This window comes from Alligator mississippiensis, chromosome 9, assembly GCF_030867095.1.
Source record: "Alligator mississippiensis isolate rAllMis1 chromosome 9, rAllMis1, whole genome shotgun sequence".
In the NCBI taxonomy this organism is placed as follows: domain Eukaryota; kingdom Metazoa; phylum Chordata; order Crocodylia; family Alligatoridae; genus Alligator; species Alligator mississippiensis.
Genome location: NC_081832.1, coordinates 8,969,903 through 8,992,591, shown reverse-complemented (window position 1 = coordinate 8,992,591; position 22,689 = coordinate 8,969,903). Strand labels below are relative to the sequence as shown.

At 43.1% G+C, this 22,689-nt stretch overlaps 1 long non-coding RNA gene across 1 annotated transcript; it reads right to left on the bottom strand.

The window, feature by feature from the left end:
* Positions 1-3,323: 3,323 nt before the first annotated feature.
* LOC132243424 (uncharacterized) lies at positions 3,324-6,765 on the bottom strand. The gene is made up of 2 exons (XR_009455001.1): positions 6,599-6,765; positions 3,324-5,165 (listed from the first exon to the last, which is right to left on the bottom strand). It is a non-coding gene; the product is annotated as an uncharacterized LOC132243424 (long non-coding RNA).
* Positions 6,766-22,689: the final 15,924 nt, after the last annotated feature.

The window sequence follows — 22,689 nt, the reverse complement described above, 5'->3', positions numbered from 1 at the left end:
CTTACTCTAAATACTGTTCTCCCATGGGTGATTGTGGGTTGCAGGAAAGGCAATGAAACCCACATTTTTCCTGTAGGAGACATTTGTCTCCTTGTTAGAGCACTGGTGTTCCTTCCATTCCCCCTTGCTTTGCATCCCTGTATCTAGTCCTGTGGTTCTCAACCTTTTTTGTACCAGGACCTGTTTGGAAACATCAATGACCCGTCCTGACTCAGTGCCCCTCATTCCCACCCAGCTGCCCCCCTGCTCCCAGGCCCCAGCACCCCTGTGTGTGGGGCAGGGGGGTGGGGGCTGCCCAAGCAGCCCCTTGCAGGCTGGAAGTCTGCCATGCTGCAAGGGAAAAGCCACCATTTCCCATGTTTTTCCCCTTTAAAGGAGAATCCATTTTTAAAGTTTGTTCACAGCCCTTTCAGATATTCTTGCCACCCACTTTTGGGTGGTGGCCCACAGGTTGAGAAACACTGATCTAGGGGCCAAGAAAAGTATGAAATATTTGGGATGAAATCTTGGCCTCGTCCAACTCAAACAGGAATTCTGCCATTGACTTCACTGGGGCCAGGATTTCACCCCAGGTCTTTTCAAGGTTAACAAGCGGGTGGGGGAGAAGGACAAAGGAAGCAATACTTCAGGATCAGACGTGGTACCACTGACAGCAGGAACTGGGGTCGGGGAGAGCTGCATGATTGGAGCCCCAGGGAAACGGTCTGTTTTACCATCAGAGGCTCTAGCTCAACAACCTCCATGTGGCTGACTCTCAACCTCTAGATCCACAGCAGCCAAAAACTGGCTTTTCCCTTTTTCTTTCTCTTTACTATTCATCTTTCAAATCTCTTCCTGGGAGCCTGCCACTGCCGCTTCCCCAGGGCTCTCCCCCCTCACGCGCGTCCTTCCTCAGTCCCGTTGTATTACTTCATAATACCCAAGTCGCACATTTGATGCACAGATTGAATTAGAAATCAGGCCTGTGTCTGATCTGCAAACATACCTCCAGCCTTATTTTTCTCCCCTTAATGTATTCCAGTCTATGCCTGGGTAGTTAAAATCTTCAATTCCTACCACTCTCTCCTTTTTACATGCCTGTTTTATTTGCACAGTCATTTCACAGTCCAGTTGTTCTTTCTGGTCAGGTGGCCTATAAAATATTTCTATTACTAGTTTACTCTCTGAAACATCTCCAACTGCAGCTCATAATGACACAGCAGCTCCATTCCAACCTCCCTCAGATCCTCACTTTCAAAGACTAATAAATCCTCTTCCTTCTCAAATAACTCTCTCCCCTCTCATTCCCTTCTCCTTCCCCTCTCACAGGCTAAGCTGCTTCTGTTCTTTCATGATAATCCCTCTGTTTTCTTCCAAGGAAACTTCAGTTGTACCCAGAGCTAGTCCCCAACATACTGGACGTACCCTTCAGACAAATGTCTTATCCTGGGACACAAAGGAATCATCCATTTCTCTTCATATGAATCTGAATCTATATGTAAAATCTCTTGCTGACCAAGTCTTGAACAAAAGCTTTGGTCCTGGACTGGTTCTTACTGGGGTCCATCCTTCTGTGGTTTCCCCTACCCACAGCATCTAGCCTCCCAAACAGCCTCCAGCTTGTCTGAAAAGCAAACTCTGATTTCTGCTCTTTGCTTGGCCCTTTGTACTGAACCCCAGAAGTAGGTCTGACTAGCTTTTCCGCTCCCCTTTTCCTGGCCTCTTCCTTTCATCTGCCTGTAGGAGTGACCTCTGGCCTATCAAAGGATTTTTGCCTTCTGACATCTCATTGTTTTTCCTGTATGTCCTGAAAATATGAGGCTTTTGTTCTCCTGCATGCTGCAGCTGCCAAAGGTATGGTCCACATGGTAGTCAAAGGGCACCTGCAGACGTACAAGCTAGACATAAAGGAGCTAGCACAGATAATGCTAAGAGTGCAAACAAGGCAGCACCTCTGAGCACCTTACTATTTACCCATCTGCTTGGGCAGGTTTTACAGCCCTCTCTGAGCTCCGCATTGCAGTCACCCCTTTCTGCAGTGTAGACATAACCTCACCTTGCTACAGGACTCCATCTGTCTGCAGCACTGTGTAGCAGAGGAATATTAACACCCATTTATACTGCTCTTCCCCACAACCTTTACTTGTTCTTCCTTTGTGACCTTTTCCTTAATCAGCTCTAAAGGCAAGTTTGAAAGGGTGGTTTTGCCACTTGTGTGAGGGAATGAACAATTTCCAGCTGAAGAACCACCAGCTTTTTAGATCCGAGATGTTTCTCTGTTTGCATCTGGTGCAGATGAGCTTCTTCTATGTGGAGGTGTATAAACCTCCAGGAGTAGGGACAGGCATTACACATAAACTGGTTTAAGTGATCAGAAACTGGTTTAAACCAGTAACATAACAGATGTTCAGTACACATAAACCAGTTTGAAAATGGCTGAAAGTGCTTTGAGGTAAACCTGGTTGAATGTAGTGTCAGACTTAACTGATTTGGGTCAAACCGGCTTATGCAATGTCTGTCCCAGACCCCTTGCTCATTTAAGTTAAATCAGACTCTCCCAGCATCCCAGCATGCTCTCTGGGCTGGGATGGGCTGGGCTGGGTGGGGCTGTCTGCTCCACAGTAGGGCTGGCCCTTCCCCTCTGCTCCCTGGCTGGTGCTCGGCAGAGACTGCAGGCATCTGCCTGGCCTCCTCCTGCTCCCCCCCTCCCCTCCTCATCCCCTCTACCTGACACAGACAGCTCTCAGCATTAGCTAGCAGACCACATGCCGGCTACGGTCCATGCTGTGGCAGATGGGACAAAGGCAGAATCAACAGGTAGCTGGTAGTGTCCCTCTGTTGTTTTCTTAATGGGGCGATAAACACTGTGTTACCAATTCTCTGCTGGGCTGGTCAGGAGAAGGGGAACCCCTCCCTAATCATTGCATCCTGCTGGGGCCTAGCCATGTCCTCCTCAGCTCAGCTTCGTGCAAGGGAAGGGAGGGCTGCTCTAGCACCCTCTGGCTTCTAGTCTGAGCCACTGCAGGCATGTGCCTGCATGTCTGGGAGGTCTGTGCAGTTACAAACTGATTCAGCCGAGCCAGGTTAGACTAACCTGCAAAGATTGAATCAATTCAGGCTTAGGCTTTTTAAATGTCTGTCCCTAGCCCAGGAAGCCTCAGTTGGTTTGAGGCTGTGTCTTTTCAGTTACAAACAAAAGTTTCATCCTCAGTCAAACTGCACTTGTCTAAACCAACTCAGCCAGCCTGACTTATCCTGTGCAGAATGCCGTCTTGTTTTCTAACCCATCTTTTGTATCTCTTCCTTCCTCTGCAGGAGACATAGGCAGTAAATGGAAGGAAATGTTTGTTTTCCCTCAGGATGTATGTGGTGGGGTTTTTTATTGAACACCTTAAAAGTTCAGACTTCATCTTTAAGACTTAATCCACCCAAAAAACTTAAATTCATCCACATACTTTTATAAAATTGGAAATGTTCAGCTAGGAAATGCACCTGCACTGAGCAAACAGCACATAAACTCACATTGAGTGATTGGAGAGCAGACAGGATAGACTACAAATTGGGCTTGTTTCACTCATATGCCAGGGGATGACTAGTGTGTCTTTAAGCATCAAGACACCTCTACCTTAGAAGAGCATTACCAAAAGGAAACTTCTGCTCTAGAGTGTCCTACTGTGATTATTAAATGTTATTTAAAAAAATATTTATATTGCTAATTAGGAGAGAAGGTTGCTAAGAACCTGGAGCCATAACGACAATCAGTCCAATTCACAGTTCTCAGTAAACCACACTGATTAGGGTTCACTGCTCTGAATTCTTATTAGTCAGGGAAAAAAATCTCTCTCATTTTTCCCTTTTGAAAAATATGGCCTCAGTTCTGTTACCAGATGCAGTGTGCAGACCCATACACCTGTCCGGGGTCTCACTGAAGGTAGCTGGTTCTATACGTGCAGGACTGGGGAGATCTTATTGTTGCTGCTTCCTACCAGATATGCATTCATAGGCTTGTCTTACCCAGACATGACCACCACACAGTCCTTTAATCTATCTATCTATCTATGAAAGCATATGTGGGTGAACAAGCAAGGCAAACTTTAAATCACCCCATGAAGCAGCGAGACCATTGAAGTCTTGAGTCAATTAACAGGTGCTAACAGCAGCGTTTGTCTCGAGAAGTTCAGCAGAAATTCCAACATGTAAAGAACAATCACATAGCAGATGTGCAATGTATTTCCCACCACCACTAGTGCACAGTGGGTTGTCTCAAATGTCCCAGAGCTGGTCATTCGTGGCACAGGTCCTGGAACTGTTCCTGAACTTCTCAGGTTGGCTACCAAGACATCATGGAAGAACCAAGTCAGACGGATGTTCATCAAAACTGGTGATGGTATAGGGAGTCCTGATCATGGCAGAGGCTCTCTCCCATTCTCTCTGCCAAAATGAGCTGGTTCTCATTTGGCTGAAAAGTAGATCATACTGCCCAGATGGAACTTCAACTACACATTCGGTCATGAGGAAGATCCACATATCCTTGAAAAGTGGAAAGTGCGGCATTTGTTGCACTGTGGCGATCCATGTGTTAGCTGTGATTTGATGCCAGGTGTGAAGCGGAAGAATGTGGATTGCAGAGGGGTGTTTCATTCTTTACAGAGACAAAATAAACAGCAGTAATAGCTGCTGGACTCGCACCCTGTTCTGACAACTGGGTGGAGGATGACAAGGGGCCCATACTTATATTTATACCCATATTTATGAAGCTCAGGTTTCTGGATATGCTGTTGATGATGGTGAGTAACAGAGGGCTTGATCCTTCCTACTTGAAAGTAATGAGAGCTTATATGTGGGAGAAAGTGGGACAGGTTGCCCGTACACATGGAAGAGCCTTGCTCCCCATCACAATGTTAGATATGGAGGAAATAGCTGAAGCTGTTCACTCATCCTTACTTTGACCTTGACTTGATCTTTGCAGCACAAACCCGTCTCTTCCTAAAACCTCACTCCTACTATGCTTATCACTACACTGATGGGGTTGACGCATTTAGGATGAGGGCAGATCCAACACCTGGTGCAATCAGTGGGCATCTTTCCCCTGACTTCATGAGGAGCAGGATCCAACCTTTAGCCAGTGCTCTTTAGGGCCCCATTTCATTCCTTGCACTTCTCTTTCCAGCCAGCATCCAGCAGAGCTAAGGTATAGAGAGCAATAAGTTAATCACCATTTTTCATAATTCACCAAGAAAAGATTCAGGTTTCAGTGGAAGATCTATGAGGTTTCCTCTTGCTCTAAAATTGGTGCATCTATCCTATGGGAGGATGTGTGGCCTTAAGGTTAAACCATGGGACTAAGAGTCAGAAATTACAGTATTCTTGCCCTCTACACTAATTTCCAAGTCACCAAGTCATTTAACCTCTACACCCATCAGTTTCCTCATCTGTAAAAAAAATGTACCTACAGACGCAAGCCCAAATTCAGAGGTTTTGTGGCAGTACAGTCACTGATGCCTGCAAAGTGCACATGGTAGTGGAAGGGATTAGTATTATTATTTTGTTACCACGTTGGTCTGAGTTTGACCTTCTTCCAAGTGGAAAGAAGGTTCTAATGTAGTTTGGTGTCCAGGTCGTAGTCGTATTGGTCTAGAGGCCAAAGGAATCAGAACTCATGGTAGAGGTGATATCTTTTACTAGTTGGTCTAATAAAAGACATCACCTCTTCCATGAGTTCTGAGTCCTAGCGCTGTTTGCACCTAAATGCATAGAGAAAGCAAGTCAACGTGAGACAGGACACCAACGACAGTAGCTTTCTATCTCTCTACACTGAGGACACATGTGAAATGAGTGTAAATGAGCCCTGATGCATGTGTGGCACAAGCCCAGCCCAACTGGCAGTGTTAGATGTACCCCTGTGCAGCACTGACAGTAGTGGGTACTGTGATTCTGGATGAGGGTGCTTTGGGGAGAGCCATCTGGTGGACAGCGCTGGCCATTCTGCGTTCGTGGTATTTGTCCTTAGCGTCTGCAAGCAACACAATTTACCAAAAAAAACCTTGTTAACTAAATAAATGGGACCAGATTCAAAACGGGTATAAGCAGATATAAGTCTATGGATTTACCTTAAATGTGCAGCTGGCACCTCTAGTATAAAGTGCACAGACATGAATACACGGGGTAAATCAATAATAAGGAGAGAAGACAAGAAAATGATATTGGCTGTAATGTTTGCAAACACTCTTCACCTCCCAACACACTGATGAATGGATGGCTTTCGCTGAAAGAAAAGATCCCTCTGGCTTTAAAGAAAGCGGCTTGATGAGGCACCGGGGAAAACGATTCAACATTAAATTCAGTTTGACCTGATCTGTCCTTACAGCTCTTTGTTTCCCCATCTCTTCCTCTCTCTCTGACCTTTAGGATACGGGGCTGGGTGGGTTTATTTTTTCCGAACAGGTCAGCTCAAACGGATCCGCTTCCCAATGATAACATGAATGCAGCATATGAACGCAGGCTCCTTCTATTGTGTCCCGTTCCACCCCCACGGCATTTCCCCCGCGCCCCGCGTGCCTCCCCCTGCCTGCAAGCTCATTTGCACAAAGGAACACGGAGTACCCACTCAGCAGCCCACCTTGAACAAAACACTCCAGGACTCTCGAAGCAGCAGAAGTGCTAATCAAGCAGGGCCCTGTGCTGTGTGCTTCTGCAGTGGTTGCTTGGCATAGAAATGGGCTGTCTGGCCGCAGCTATGAGGTAACGTCTGGCTTTTTTGCCAAGCTGCAGAACTAGTCAGACACTCCCTGGAACAACATTTCTTCAGGAAAAAAAAAAAAAAAGAAGAAGAAAAGTTAGGCAAGAAATGATCTTCCAGAAGCTTCCTTGCATCTTTCTTTCTATGGGGTGCTTTTTTTTTTTTTTTTTTTTTTTTTTTGGAAAAAAGTTATATAACCCAATTACTTAGAATGCAATGGGTTTCATCAGCTGCTTCCGATTTTTGGCAGTGATCTTATGAAACTGATTTTTCACACTTACCAGACAAACTGGAAATTCTGAAAACAAGGAGAGCACACAACACACCCTTTTCTTTTCCCCTCAATACACTTTAATCCATCAGCTATTTCTGGATGCAAACTGAATAGAGCAATACAAATACAAGCAAGGCAGAACTAACCGGTGTCTGCAGCATCTCTTTTCAGACCCCCCCCACCTCCCTCCCTTTTAGCCTAATTAACTAGCTACAATACTGCAAAAGCCTTTCCCCTTCCTTCAAAAATTCATTTAGGATCCAAAGTCCTTCTGATTTCATCTTTTCTGCTCTTTACATCATTGACAGGTTGATTTTTTTTTTTTTTCTGAGCAAGGCAAAATATAGAGTTCATTTTTCTCCAGCGAAGGTTAGAAAATAATCTGAGCTGAAGAAGACAAGCTGTTCATTTAGAGTTTCAAGCTGTGGAAAACAAAACCTCTGTGTCTTGGATCAAAAAAGATTGCAATAATTTAGGCTGGGTTCTCTGTGACACCTATCAAGGGGTTAATTTCCAAGAGGCAGCAGCTTTGAAAAGCTGCAAGAAATTGTCCTAGCCTTAGGATAGGATCAGCCAATGAAATTTGGTTCTGATGAGGTAATGCTTCAAGCTTGATGCATCATTGGTTGAGGAGATACTATTCTGGAGAGTTTGGCGAGTGGGGTCTTCACGGGCCGGTTGGTAAATCTCTATACCAAGGGCATTTCGTTTCAGTTCCCTGGTGCCCTTCACTCTGGTTATGTGTAGCCAGTGGAAGTCTGTTCTGATGGCAGTGCTTCAGCCCTGTGTCTTATGGGGAATGTATCCCGATGCCTGGCTATCACCTCTTGAAAACCAGCCTCAACTAGAATTACTTCTTCAGCCTACATATGTAGCTTACACACAGACCTCTTAATAGAAAGCAGTTGTTTCTCTGACTCACCTCTGGCTCCGAATTGTTGTTTCAGGAACCAAATCCCCTTCACTCCCCCAGTTTCTATTACTTTTCTAAGCTTTCATTTGTCCAGATGAACATATATATATGTTCATCTATATATATTTTTCTAGGTTTCATCTATCCAGTATAGCAACAGCTGATTTCTTTACTAGGAGCTGACTGGTGGTACCTTACTGGTGGTATCTCTAGTCTGGACTTCCATCTTACTTAAACCATTGCAATATCAGTAATTCTCCAAAGATGTCAATGGAGAGATGGGCTGCTTTTCTATAGTTTTTGTCTACACTGGGCTATTTTGTCCTGAAATAATTGCAGAAACATAGCTGCATCAATGCAATCCACTACTGTGATTGAGCTGCATTGGTGCAATAAGTACCTGGCATTGGAGCGGTTTACCTTGATTCCAAGATGCTTTAACAACATCCTAAATGCAAGCCAGATTAAAACATCGTGGTTCCTCTGGCTGAGATCATCACCCCCCTGTATTTCCGGTAAACAGGCCTGGACTCAGTTAAGTGACACCATAACATTTAGTCCAACCAGGAGACATGTCCCCTGAGGCAGGAACTGAGGAAGATAGCTATATAGTCTTCTACACGTCTTCTGAAGACCTGCACACAAACTGTAGCATAGCATGCATGGGGCTAGAGGTGGGAGGTCACTGCCATCCCAGGATGGAGCCAGCCTGTGCAGCTGGACTGGTCACAATTTCCACGGCTTCCTACATCTTCTCAGGACTATCAAAGTTACTTTGGGAGCTGCTGCAGGATTCAAACATTCTGGGTGAGACTTTTTTCAACTTTTGTGTAAAAATCTGCACTCTAATACAACATCTGCAAAATTCAAAATGAAAAGTTATTTCAAGAAGAAAAAATCAACAGTTTTTGCTGCAAGAACATGGTGTTTTTTTTTCTCACCACCTCCTGTTTAGTTAAGTAATGCATTAATCAACAACATGGGGGAAAAGCAATCCTCTGTGATGCCAGTGGCAATAATGTGCCATGACAATAAGAAGAGTGGGGAACACAATGATAGAAATGCAGGGAAGGAACATCAGGAGGTCACTTAGCATATCCATCCACACTGAGACATGACCAAGTAACCTAGCTATCTGTCTAACACATTTTCAACCCCCCCAGGGAGATTCCACAACCTCTCTTGATAGCCTGTTCCAATGCTTAACTATCCTTATAGTTAATGAGTGTGTCCTAATATCTAATTTAAGTCACCTTTGCTTCAAAGCAAGCTGATTTCTTCATCTCCTGTCCCCAGTGGACAAGCACAACAATAAACACTTCCCTTTTTATGGCAACTTTTTACGTAGTGGAAGAGTGCTATCATGCTCACCTTCGGTCTTCTCGTTTGTAGACTAAACAAGCCCAGTTCCTTCAATCTTTCCTCGTATGTCATGTGTATTAGAGCTTTTATCATTCTGCTGCCTTCCTCTGGACTTTTTTTTTACTTTGTTTACATCTTCCTAAAACTGTGGTTCTCGCAACTGGACATTGCACAGTTCATGCATGAGCAATCAGGTGGCATTGACATTGTCTAGCATCCCAGTTCTTTGATCAACAACATTGGAAAGGAAGGGGCTTTCAGATTTTTTTTTATATGGGATTTTTCCCTCTTGATAAGGGTTAATGAGTGGAACACACCTCGTTTCCGTGGGGTTATGACTTTGTGACAGTATGTGGAAATAATGTCCTTATTTGAACCATTTCTCAAAAAGCAACAACAGGTGCATAAGGTACTTACATCCCCAGCTGCCGCCGGGCAGAGTAATGGTACATGATCCAGCCTGATCACCTTTTGTCTAGGTCTTATCAGCCTGACACTCAGTACCTACAGAAGTCCAAGCACAAAACTAGCTGCATGCTTATTTATATTTATCAGCTTTTCATTGGGGTTCACCAACATAGACCTCAAGTGCCAGACAGACATTAGAGTACTACTGTTCCATTTGAATAGGTGGGAAATTGAGGCATGGAGAAATATAGATCCGGTTCATTGCTCTGCCAGACCTGATAGCCTATCTAACGGTGGGTTGTCCACAGTGAGTCAAACCCTAGGATTCTTCTCTGTTGCATTGGTGCTTATCAAATTATAACATCGCCTTCTGATAACCAAAGAGCCACGAAATATGATTGCTTCCTTTTCTCCAGCTAGAACTAGGATTTCTTCCCTTCCCCCCGCCATCTTGATGAAATAATATATTATATCACTCCTACTTGTGCGGAGGTTTTGAAATGAAGCTATTGTACAATCAGACTGAAGCTAAAAAAATTCCTGGGCAATTTACTTTAACATTATATTTATGGGCTTTGGCAATTTGTCTTGTGGTGGTAAAAGGCAATGACAATGAAAGTCACGCTTACTGATCAGACTGTTATCTTTCCAAACAACCACAAAAGCCTGTCTCATTTTCACACTTCTCTTTTTGTTAGGAACCCTGTCTGTGTTGGCTTTGTAAAAGTACTGCAGCTACAAATAATAAACTACCATAGCACCTTCTCCCACCCCATCCTTTACCCTACACATAAAGAATTCAGACACTGCTGTCCAGGCTATTTGTTGTCTGGTCTATCGAATGACCCATCACTGGTGGCTTGAACCATTTTAAAATATGTAAAGTGAGCCTATATACCATGGTGCCTGGCATCTTACAAAAGTATTAATGATTAATAATGAAGTTGAGCCATCACACTTAGAAATTCTGGACCGAACCCATTTTAGGTTAAGTTTATTCCCACCTTTTAAAACTGAAAGGCCAAAAAGAATGACCTTAATGGCCAATCTTTCTCCTGCTGGAGCACATGGGGAGCCTTGCTCATCTGTACAGTTGAGGTACCTACCTACACAGGTCAGTACAGTGAGGCCATTTGTGGCAAAATGCCTGTCACAGGTTGGCGCCCTGATTTAAACTGTATGGATTTTCCCATTCTTGCATTTTTTTTAAATGAGGTTGAAACTGCTCAGCATTTCAGAGCAGAAAAATTCCACTCCACAGGATGTAAAGTGTCAATTTATGTGTTAATTATATTTTCATATCAGAATATCAACTTCAGTTTGTGAGGACATGGGTGTCCTTAAAATAAGTGGTAATAAAAAAATTGAAAACAGCCAGTGTTCTTGAATCAATTTTCACATTTATAACTTTAAAGCATAATTCCTTCTTTTCTATCTCATTTTGTCAGCTCGGTATAGCTTTCCGCTTGCCTTGTCATTTAATCAAAAATGTGTCAGTCCATAATTTGCAGTGTTTCTTTCAATTTTTAAAAAAGAAAGAAAAACTAAACAAACAAACAAAACCCAGAAGCGAAGTCTCAGTAGTACACTAAACTATGGGGGCATGGGAATCTCAAAAAATATGTATAATTTATTTCATGAACCACAGAGACAACTGGAAAGATTTAACCTATAATTGTATGGATAATATCCTTCCAATGCTGTTAAAGGCTGTTGTCTGCAGAGTGTACAGTACTTATAATTTTCACAGCTATTCATGTTATAAATGAGATACAAATGAATCCCATGGCAGATGAACACCCTGAAGGTATCGCATTTATCATAGTAGCTGAGGCTTTTCTATGGAATTGCTAAAAATGGGCTTTTGTTGATTGATTGATTGATTGATTGATTGATTGATTGATTGATTGGGTTTCAATTTTTGAATTCCAAATTGGGACCAACCCACTCCATTAAAACTAACATGCACCACAGAGTTAAAAGGTGCTGAGTACAGAACTGGAGGTCCTTTCTAAGGCACTCATTTCTAATTCTTCAAACTACCGACTACTTATTTTTAAGCTTCTCCAAACTCATGCAAATCCCAGGAGGCTGTAGCAGTCTTCCAAACCTCTGGCAGTACATTTACTTTCTTCTAAGTTAACTACTATACCTAATTAAACAACACTGTCTCATCTGAGTGGATGATATTCTTACAGTCTGAATACAAATTAAAATTCCAGTTCTGTTAACATTCAGGTCAGTTAATCAGAATAAACCTCTTTAAAAACTAGAAGACTAAAGTGATTTCAAAGTCAATCATACTTGTAACTCATTTTTAAGGATGTCATTTATAATATTCTCTATTGCCTCGATTATTTAAAAAAGCCAAAAGCTAGATCAGCTTAATTCAATGGAAGAAAAATAAGGAATTTTACATAAAGGGAGATAAAGAGGCTTGCTTTCAAAAGGTCAGGCATGCAGTTGTGTGTGGTGAAAAATGCATGTGCAATTAGCAAAAACTGCCTGTGTAAATCAAAGGCTGCTCACATAATAAACCTGGCAGAATTTGTGATTTGCATGGGGAAATGACAATCTGTGTTGTTCTTCCTACCCAGAGGCACAGTGGCTCCGCATACATGGGGCAATGGCAACTACTGATTGTCACCGTCACTGCGATTGCAATTGCAGAGTTGTGGCAAAAGCCTGCTTTTTTGCCCCCTGCCCCCATCAGCACCCAGGGCTGCCCCTGCTCTCTGCATGCACAGTTCTGTACATATTAGTACATGCATTCATGCAAATGATATTTTGAAAACCAAGCCCAAATATTCAAGAAATTCTTATCAAATTATTGCAAGCATGTCTTTTCTCTTGGCCAGAAACCATGCTATCAGAAATCCTGTGTCCTCAGCCCAGTCCTGCAAGAGACTTGCTGTGTGAGCTCAGGCAAATCACATTGCTTTTACCTTCTTCTCTTTGCCCATCAGTAAATGGCTTTCATGTCCCTTGCCTATGATCACAGGGGCATTGTGTAGTTCAGCTGAGGTTTGTAATTCTCTTTAAATTCCTGGGCAATGTACATTTTGGAATGAAATGATCAGCTAAGATGTTTAACACTATCATTTACTTGCAGGAAATGCTAATCATTAAGAAATGGGTTTCTAGAGTTAAAAAGAAAAACAAGGAGAAAGCAACATAGTGGAAATTCAGAAAGTCTTCTACCTTTTTTTGTTGTTGCATATTTTTGTGATTTAAGAAAATACAATTGATGGTCCCAGTTCATTCCTGAGTACAATTTAAGTACAGAATCTTAGATCCGATGATTGGTAGTTGGCATAGTTCTCTTCTCCCATGTGATAATTTTCAAAGAAGTGCTCCATAAAAGAGAGACAACTATGTAGAGGTATGCATTTAAAGGTATTTGCTAAATAGCTAATAATCCAAACCTAAAAACACAAAGTCTCTTTGTCTAGGTGTTCTATGACCAATAAGATTTCAAAGGGTTGCAGACTGCAAAGAGCCTCTTGGATCTTGTATCCACTTCTTCCCGACGTCACGACAGCTGAGACGGAGCTCACAACCTCCTGCCCTAATTAGCAGGAAGCAGCATGAAGGGGAGCACTCATGCCTTTCTCACTTGTACTTCCAGAAGGTGGGAGTAACTCCACTGAAGTCGGTGGGGTCACGCTGATGTTAACAAGTGGGGAATGGAACTGGGGACATTTCCACTGGAGGGTTTCAGCCAGGGAAGGGACTTCCACTATCATTTTTTTCAAATCCTAAAATGTGGCATTCGGGAAACCCTTCAAGACTTTACTAATTCTCCAACTCATTTTCCGGGGGAGGACGGGACTGGCAAAAGGTGGTGAGAGACTTGTGGTTTTGCATGGATGTGATGGAATCTCCTTTCTTCTGAAGACTGAAGGATACCTCTGTGGCTGGGTGTTACCTCGTTATGCATGGTTACAAATAAACTAGTCACAACTGTTCAGGAAGAAGAGTCAGATCCTGCCAACATCATGAGATGGCATCAGGATCATGAGATGTCTTTTCCTGCTGTTCTCCCCTCTCCCGGCCTTGGTGGGCAGCTGCAGCAGGGTCTCTCTTCCCTCACCGGAGTCGTGGGCTGAGTAGAGAAGTGAGGGGAGACAAACAAAGAGCAGACTGACCCATACTTCACAGGGGGATGAAGAACTGCTGTTGTCCTGAGCTGCTGAGTTTGTTCTGTCCCCTCATCTCTACTTTAAAAGTCATATCAGCTCATGAGAAACTAGAGGAGAGAGTTGCCCACCGACAGCTGATCAGCTGCTCTTCATAAGGCGGCAGGCTAGTGGGAAGGCAGGCAATCAGTAGGATCTTTCCCATATGCATGGATATAGTTCAGGAGGAACTTGAATCTGCCTGGCTCAGGCTTGCACTGTATTTGTTGGGTTGACCTAGCAATGTTGGCACATAAATCTGGCCTTAACTGGCATGGCTGGGCCAACAAAAGCCCTGGTGCAAAGTCATTGCAGCAATGTGCTTTCCCCATCTTGGTGACTGCACCTGGTTTAAGCAAAAGCTTCCAACTGGTGTGAATCACATCTCCATTAGGAGGATTCAGCACTATCGCAGTATCTCTCTAGCCATAATGACAACCCCTTCTATTAGTACAGACAAAGTCTCCATCAGTGGAGCTGGCAACACTGATAAATAGGGGAGAGGGGGATGGTTTGAATTGTCACATACAGGGAGAAGAGGCTGCACTTTCACTCTAGGGCAAGACTAGCTTTGGGTCTGGGAATGCACCTTGCCCATCAATCCCCTAATACAATTCGTCTCAAAACCACTGGAGGTAGCCCAGGATACACATCTGGTACTAGTGAGCAGCACAACAAAGGAAAATCCTTTGTCCAATCATCAGTGGGCATATTGCTAAAATATTTGCCTCACTGCCTGGTATTTTTTTAGGCACCTTCTTAAAAGCTACTTCTTCAGGGTTTTCTTCATGCTGTTCTCACTGAGGATTATCTCTGTGGTTCAGGCATTTGCTCAACCCCCATCTTTCCTTCAACATTTTCTGCAACGCAAGCAGCCAAAATACCAGCAACCAGTCATGAGCCTACAACTGCCTACATGGGAAGATTGTGGTGTGTGAATCTATTCCAGTCCATAAACTGAGAGGTCTAATTGAAAAGCTGAATGCAGCTGGGTTTCCATACACTCTTCTATGTGTACATTTAATAGAGCCGAATGCATATTGAGGGAAGAAAATGGCTGCAAATATTTGCTTGTATTTGAAAACTAATTTGATTTAACCCTGACCTTTTATACTCACTTTCCATGATCATTCAAGCTCCATGTTACTCAGCTCGCAGCGACAGAAAGTCCCATTCAGAAAAGGTGAAGTACTAAGAAATGCTGGCTCCATTGAGGACATTAGCAAAGCTCCCATTGACAATGGATTGTATCTCCATAGTAAATGTTGGCCATAAGGCTCATATTAGCTCAGCTTGAAAAGTGACAAAAGATCTTTCATTTCCAACCAGGCAATCAGCAAAAACAGGCAAGAAAAAAGCTGGGTGAAATCTGTAGGCAAGGCAAGGTGAAATCTGTCAGATAAATATCTTTGCTCTTTGTCACCCTCGTAGTTTTATGCAACTCCTTTTCTTATGTAGCATGCACTCAGTAAAAAGTATTAGAGCACAAGGCAGGAGCGGTCCCAAACAGCGTACTTGGCAATAGTCATATTCTAACGTTTTGGAGTTAGTACGTTAGAATACCCTAATCTTTGCATGTGTTGAGAATGGTACCCATTCCTCAACTAGTTAGGCCATGGCAAGAGAGGAAGCTTAGTGTGGCTGATAGCTGCGCCCTCAAACAAGCTGCCTGGATCCCCCCGTTCTCCTGGGCGGTTCAATCTGCTCACCCGGAGCGGGAGCTACTTAGCACTGCTCAGAATTAGTCCCAAATAGCTTGCTTTCAGTGCCACACAGTTTCTTTCCCCTGCACTGCTTTCAGTCCGGGTGGTAGCCTGCACAGATCCAGGTGCCATTTTTGAAGGCACCACTATCGGGTCTGAACGTCTGAAATCTAGACATGGCCTTAGTGTGGGAAGAGACCTGTAAAATCAAGTGTGAACAGTGAAAAAACCCAACACCTTAAGATTTGTGTATTATAGATTCAGAACAGTCAACACACATCATATATTCATGTGGTTTCACTTACTCCACTCCTCCTCTATTTTCGGCTTGTTGGCAAAACCCAAGGGTGTAGTTTGTGTGAGAGACTAGACAGGTTCATAGCTGGGTTTTTATCATTGTTTCCACAGTGCATGTGATTTTTTCTTTATTTGTTCCTACTTGTAATTTTATCACTTTGTTATTATTTCACAGTGGTTTTTATTGTGCTTTTTACTGCAGGCATGTTGTGGGTATAAGAGCTAGTTGCTGGAAAGCAGGCCTCCTATGCAGAGGGCTACCTCTGAAATGCAGATGGAGAGGTGGCCACAGGTAGTGGGTATTTTTTATCGGCGCCTAATTTCTAGGGATGGAACCTGGCAAAGTGCAGATCTTGGATCAAGAGTTTCAGATGTGACCGGTGATCTTGGACACCTATTTTTTTGGACTGCCCAATGTGGGCCACGTTGAATGGTCCATGTGCAGCCATCACAACATGATTTACTCCAGATTTCTCTCATGCTTACCCATCCACACAGCCATAGCTTTAGGGTTATTGTTTTATCTACTGGGGAGTCTTGCATGGCTAATCGTTTACAATGTACAGAGCAGCTGCCTGCCCATCATAAAGTACACTCACACAGAAATCCTCTGCACTTTAAAACCTTCTGGCGTCATCGTCCTTTAAATGATGAAGAATCCCTGAACCAGATTGCTTTGATCCAGAAAAAACCCAAACCCCAACAACAACAAAAAAACACCCCAGCCAGTCATCTACCATTTAATCTCAGGGACAGTTTCCATTTTCAGTCCCTGCTGGCAATGTTGATAAGCTCCTTTCAGACCTCCAGCCATTAGCAAGGATAATATTTGTAGAAGACTTGAAGAGCCCATGGTGATTAGTGCTATTTAGAAGCACAATCTAAATCTCAAAGTATGATTGTGAGTGACACAATCCTTACATACCAGATCCCATCAAGTTTGTCATGTCCCTTCCCTTTAACGGGCTTAACTGGATGCTTCACCCAGTTGGAACAGGCAGCAGGCAGCCAAGCTCCTCCGAGAGCATTTTCTTCCAGTCCCACTCCAGCAGTCAGTTGAAATCAGCTTGATGGAGCAGTGGGTCAGCAGGCAAGAAACATGGCATATTAGTGTTTAAGCTTCTTAGATAAAACATCCTGGTGAACCCCGGCAAAAAAGAGGATTCAGAGTGGGACCCTGCAGCTAGGAGAAGGGAAGTAATGGACGTTAGTTGTTTGTATTTTAAAGAAATCAATGGAAATGCTGGAGACGGGGTGACAAGCACGCAGCTGGTAGAATGGGCAGCCAGAGATCACTATTTTCCTTTTAAATAAATCAATGTGTTAATTGGGATTCTGGTGGGGTTCTGCAGCTGCTAATGGAGTCAGGGGCCAATGGAGGATCATTAGTTTTCATGCTAAGCATTGCTGCCTGCTAATTGGGGTGCGATTGTGCTGCTGGAAGGGAGCGGAGCCAAAGGATGAAAAGTATTTTTTTTTAAGATCTGTCACTTTAAACTATCCCCACTGGACTGAGCATATTTAAAAAGTAAAAGCAAGTTAACAGTTGTTGCTCCCTTAGGCCTTTGAACTTGGGAGGCTCCTTGCTTGCTGAGGACGGCTCTTTGCTTATCAGGCAGTCTTTCCTGGCTTTCAAACCCAGTCACACAGAAGCGAAGTACAACATAGGAGAAAGGTGTTATTTATTGGACCTGTCCTTGCTCTTACTGAAGTTGGCGGCAAAGCTGCCTTGACTCAGCCAGGCATGTTCTCAGGATTAACCCATGTGTCCTTGATACATCTGGGCACATTTCCATGCTTTACTTAATTTTCTTTGTTTAATGTGGTCCCAGTTAATCTGCATGCCTTCATCCTGATGCTTGGCCTTTCCCTTGGGCTGATTCAGTCAGTCCTGACTCTTTCGCCCATCTCAGCAGATCTTGTTCATCTGCAATATTAAACCTCTAAATGATGTGAAATCCAGATTTCACAGAAATGAAGGGCAGAAACGTGGATCTTTACTCCAGTAAGATTGTTGGGGTGCGCTTTCCAAAGGCTAATGTTTGCATGAACATATGTATATAACATTTGCATGTCAATTTTAATCACATGCTAATTTGCCTGGGAGTTCATGTGTGATGCAAATAGGCAATTATGTTTACCTTTGTTTGCCAAATTTCTTTGGATTATAAACACAGCTCTAAAGTTTGACTTCAGCAGAAGTGGCAGCCCCATGTCCATGCATAGTTTTATCACCACAGTAGCAATGGATAAATGGGTTCTGAAAAACTAAGAAAACTTGCTCTGTCTTGTGGACCCAGATATACTTCTAATACTAAACTCAGAACAGATGCAGAGGTCAGATTCCCCTCTCATTTCCAAGTTCCCAGGTGGGCAGAAAGAAGAAATCCTGAAATCCCATCATAAGGGCCACTCCTGTGATCCTTCCAGAAAGGAGCAGGAGCAGAAGTGCTGGAAAAATTATGAGAAAACTCAGTCCCACATTAATTGGAAAAAGAGTCAGGGAATATAGATAAATGGTGGAAAAGTATTGAAGCTTCCCTATTCTAACACCTAAATAAATGCTTCAACCTATTCAGGTTTGTCGTCTGCTAATTTCACCAGTAGCTTAACTCCCAGTAGATAATGTATTTGAATCCAAGTATGTACATGATTGTACTCCATGAAGTTGCAGCATTTCACAGCAGTTCCAGCACGAGTACAGCTGGTAGAAGAAATGATTTTGGAACCATCTGCCATATGGAAAATACTCTTGTGGGTAGTCCCAAAATGCTACATCCAAAAACATTCGCACCATCTGACAAGCAAATCACAGAAAGTGCTTGTCCCACCTTGTAGAATTGGGCTCTCTGGGTGTTTATATGCATGCCCCAGGGGGGCCAAGAACTGCTCTAATTAAAGCACCCAGAGCATCATGTGTATCAGTGTTCCTGCACTGAACAATGGCAGTGGGAGGTGCTTTAACTAAAGCTCATCAAACGAGCTTTAGTTAAAGCACGCCTGCCACTATTTTTCAGTGCAGGGACACTGATACATGTGACCTGGAGTCTGCTGTAGCGCTGTGATTACCACCCTCCACCAGACTCATTTAATCGAGCCTGCTCTGACATGCTGTAATTACAGCACATCGGAACAGCCTTCCTGCACGTGTATAGGCAATCTCAATGTCTTTGTTTGTCTACATGGGCCCTTCTCAGTGAGACTTTCTCTGTCGCATAGGTCTATTCAGCCTGCAAAATCAGGATTGTCCTTCTCATGTTCACAGACTTTGACCTACCCTTTTCCTTCACCGTTAATAGCTGAAAATACCTGCCTTTGCTGTAGCATTATTTTCTAGCAGTCTTTTCTAATGCTGAAAGAAAAACCAACAGACTTTGTGAACATTGCTAAAATTTAATTACAGAGCCCTAAGGGCAGGCTGGGAGGTAGCAGCTTTCTTATTTATTTTTTAAAAATAAGCATATAACATGATGGATAAGCTGTCAAGGAAAAATCAAATCTCAGGGGACACAACTTCAAGGAAATGACTGAATGTCTCTCCACTGGCTCTCCTGAAATGCCTTTTACAAAATTTTAAAAATTAACATGGTTGCTGACTATTGCCAGAGATGACATTGCAATAATGATGCTAATTTCCATAGTATGTTACATCCCAAAGGACCCTGACCTGTAGAAAAGGCTCAGGGCAGACCTTCAGCTGATTTAAATAGATGAAACTACAATGGATTATGCTCCATCGTTTTTTTACACGAGCTACAGACCTGAAAATAAATGAATTGTTCCAAATTTTCACCCTTTCTGTTTTATTGGTGGAGAATTTCTAGGAGTCCCTGAAAGCTTTTTAGCAACCTCATGAAACCAGGCACTGTAGGAAATGAAGATGGTTCCAAAAGAAAAGCTACTTTTAGAAATGTAGCCTGATGTCTAGCCGCAAAGTAATTAAGGTTCTGAAAGCTTTCCTGACCAGATGAGTTGCATTTGCTCTAAAATAATCCTAACTATATAATAATAACAATGACCCATCACTGATGTGAAGCAATAACAGTAAACAGCTTCCTGGAGGGGAAGGGAAGGGGTGGAAGAAAGCAAGCTCTCCTCGCCAGAATTCTGCAAAACATCTTGTCTTAAGGCTCAATTCATAAAAAGAAAGAATACAACTGAGTCATGTTCTTTCCACTAGTTTGTGAGTGTGACATAGGATGCAAATTCCAAGCATGATTCATAGAGAAAAATGTTGGTTTTACAAAATCATCTATGAGCATAAGAGCATGAGATAGGCAAGACATCAGCTCTTGCTAGGGAGCATTTCTTTCCTCTTCAAGTCAACTCTTTCAACCTGCTGAGTTCCAAAATTGGGCTATATAAGTTCCGGCACTAAGCAAAGATGCTGATCGCCTCCTAAGGTGTGCTTACCCTTTTCAGTTATTTTGGACCTGAATGTATTTCAATGGATGTTATCATTCCCTTGCGAGTCAATGATAGTGAGCTTTGGATCAAGCCACAGCAAATATTCAAATACAAGGAAAGCTCAACAGAATGCAGGACTTCACTTCTTCACAAATCACATCTGCTAATGCCTCAGCTGAAGGACTCTAAGGAGGAAACACAGCCAATTTATAAGAGAAAACATAAGGAAATAGCAAGTGGAGTATGGCTTTTGGCTTGGGTATGAAGTGGGGGGCTGTATCTTTCCAAATCCACCTCACAAAAAGAGATGCAATGCTGACTTGAAGCATCTTGAGTTTGCAGAGATTCTTATGCAATGCAATAATATTGTTTGCTGCTCACCTGCAGAAGTATTTGTGATTGATGCATTTTGTTAAGCCTTTTATTAATGAACCCAGTGGTATAAATTCCCTCAGTGGAAATGTCCCAGCTTCATGGTTGTAAACAGCATCCTTATACTGTACAATCTCCAGTTTTGAGAAACAGGTTTAGAATTGTTGGGGTCCACATGAAACCCATTTGCATTAAACAGCAACAATGCAAAAGCTGCATGTTTTTCATTGAAAATTGGGCTTTTGGAGGAAGTTAATTTTTCAGGTTGTCAAATGGCCATCCAACATCTTGACAGATGAAAGGGAACATGACAAAGTCAGTCAGTCAATGGTGCTTGGAAGTGGAGTGCGAGAAGAGCCCAATGCACAAGCAGCAAGCTTTCCCAGTGGCTGCAGGTCCCTCACTAGATGAAGGTGAAAGCATACTCTGCTTCCTGGGTCACCTGCAGACCTCAGCCTGGGCTCTCTGATGGCTCCCCTTCCCTGCCTCTCCAGCAGCGGGGAGGGAGGAGGGGAAGCCATGGCTACTATGGTAGAAAACTAAAACACCTCGGACCTGTTTTATTTTGGTATGTCCCAAAAAGTCATTTAACACACAATACACCGCTGACCGTGTAAACAGCAGCACCATTAATGCACAATACGCCACTGACAGTGTAAACTGCAACACCCTTAAAGTGGTGCAAAAGGACATTTAAGCTGCTTTTATGGCCAATTTTGTGGTGTGTACAAAGGGCTTTTGTGTTCAGAGTGAACAGCTTTTTGTTCCAGACACGTGAGGTAAGTTTGCCAAAGGTGACAGAAGCTTTGTCGATTCTTGCAGCAAGTTCTTTATCAAGGATAAATGAGATGGTAAGATTTGAGCCAAGATAGCAGGTTGTCACACAGTGCTAATTATACAATTGGTCACAAACTGATGGTTTCCTACCAGAAGAGTTCAATTAAAATGAAAGTTTTGCTTTCATAGACATTTTACATGGAGATCTTTGACTTACTGATTAAAAAAAGTCAGAATATTTTGATCTGGAAATACCTCATGCTGCCATTTTTACTCCACAGGTTGGGCTCCTTAAACTAACCATATTTCCTATGAGAAGTGATGTCCCCCTTTTGGGAGTGGGAAGTGGTGAATCAATATAAATAGTAGATAGGTACAAACTGTTTATAGCAAGAAAATAGTAAAGTCATGTAGACCATATTTGCTTTTCCCTGCTTTGCTTTCCAGATGCTTGTTTTGTGAACATTTCTAAGGCCCTGCCAGAACCTAACTCAGAGTAGAAATCAATTCAGACTAGAGATCACATCAAAGATCAGACAGCCACAAACCAGCTCTTGAATTTGTGCTCATATGCTGAGGTATATGAGAACTTCAGGCACTGGTCATGGAAGTTCAGAGGTGATGGATCATAGGAAACAAGGATGTAAGGCTTCCTGGGTCAGAGTCCATTCCCAGCTGCTACAGACAACACATCCTGTGGCTGACTGCCCAACAGGAAACTCTCAAGACCTCAGTCTCTCCAGATGGCTGCTTTGGCCCTTTACTTTTCCTACAGGACCTGGGTTTCCCTCAGCACAAATGTATGAGAGTTAAGAAAGAGAGGGACCTGAAAGGCTTGCTTAGACAAGAGGGTGTTAAAGGAGCAGGGAGGATGCAGCTGTGAAGATGTTCTCTTTGGGAGTTTGATTCACCAGACTGGAGTGACCAAGCAAATCTTCAAGGGTCAGTTTACTGCAAAAGAAACTATCTGGGGATCAGTTCATGTACTAGAACCCTGCAGGACTGATGTAGCCTGGACCAGTCCATCCACAGCCTTAGCTTGGCGATGATTCACCCTTGCAGGAGGAAATGAAAGAGTTGACTCTGTTGACTTTGCAAGCAGGGAGACATACAGTTTATGGAGCAAAAATGCTAATGGAACAAGAAGTACAGACCAGGCACCTGAGCTAAATTGTAAATAGATTACAGAGGAAATAAACACAAGTACAAAGAGGCCCAAGGCCTAGCACCAATGACTTCCAGCTGCAGGTCCTGTTCGTTGCTGGCGGGGGTTGAGCAAC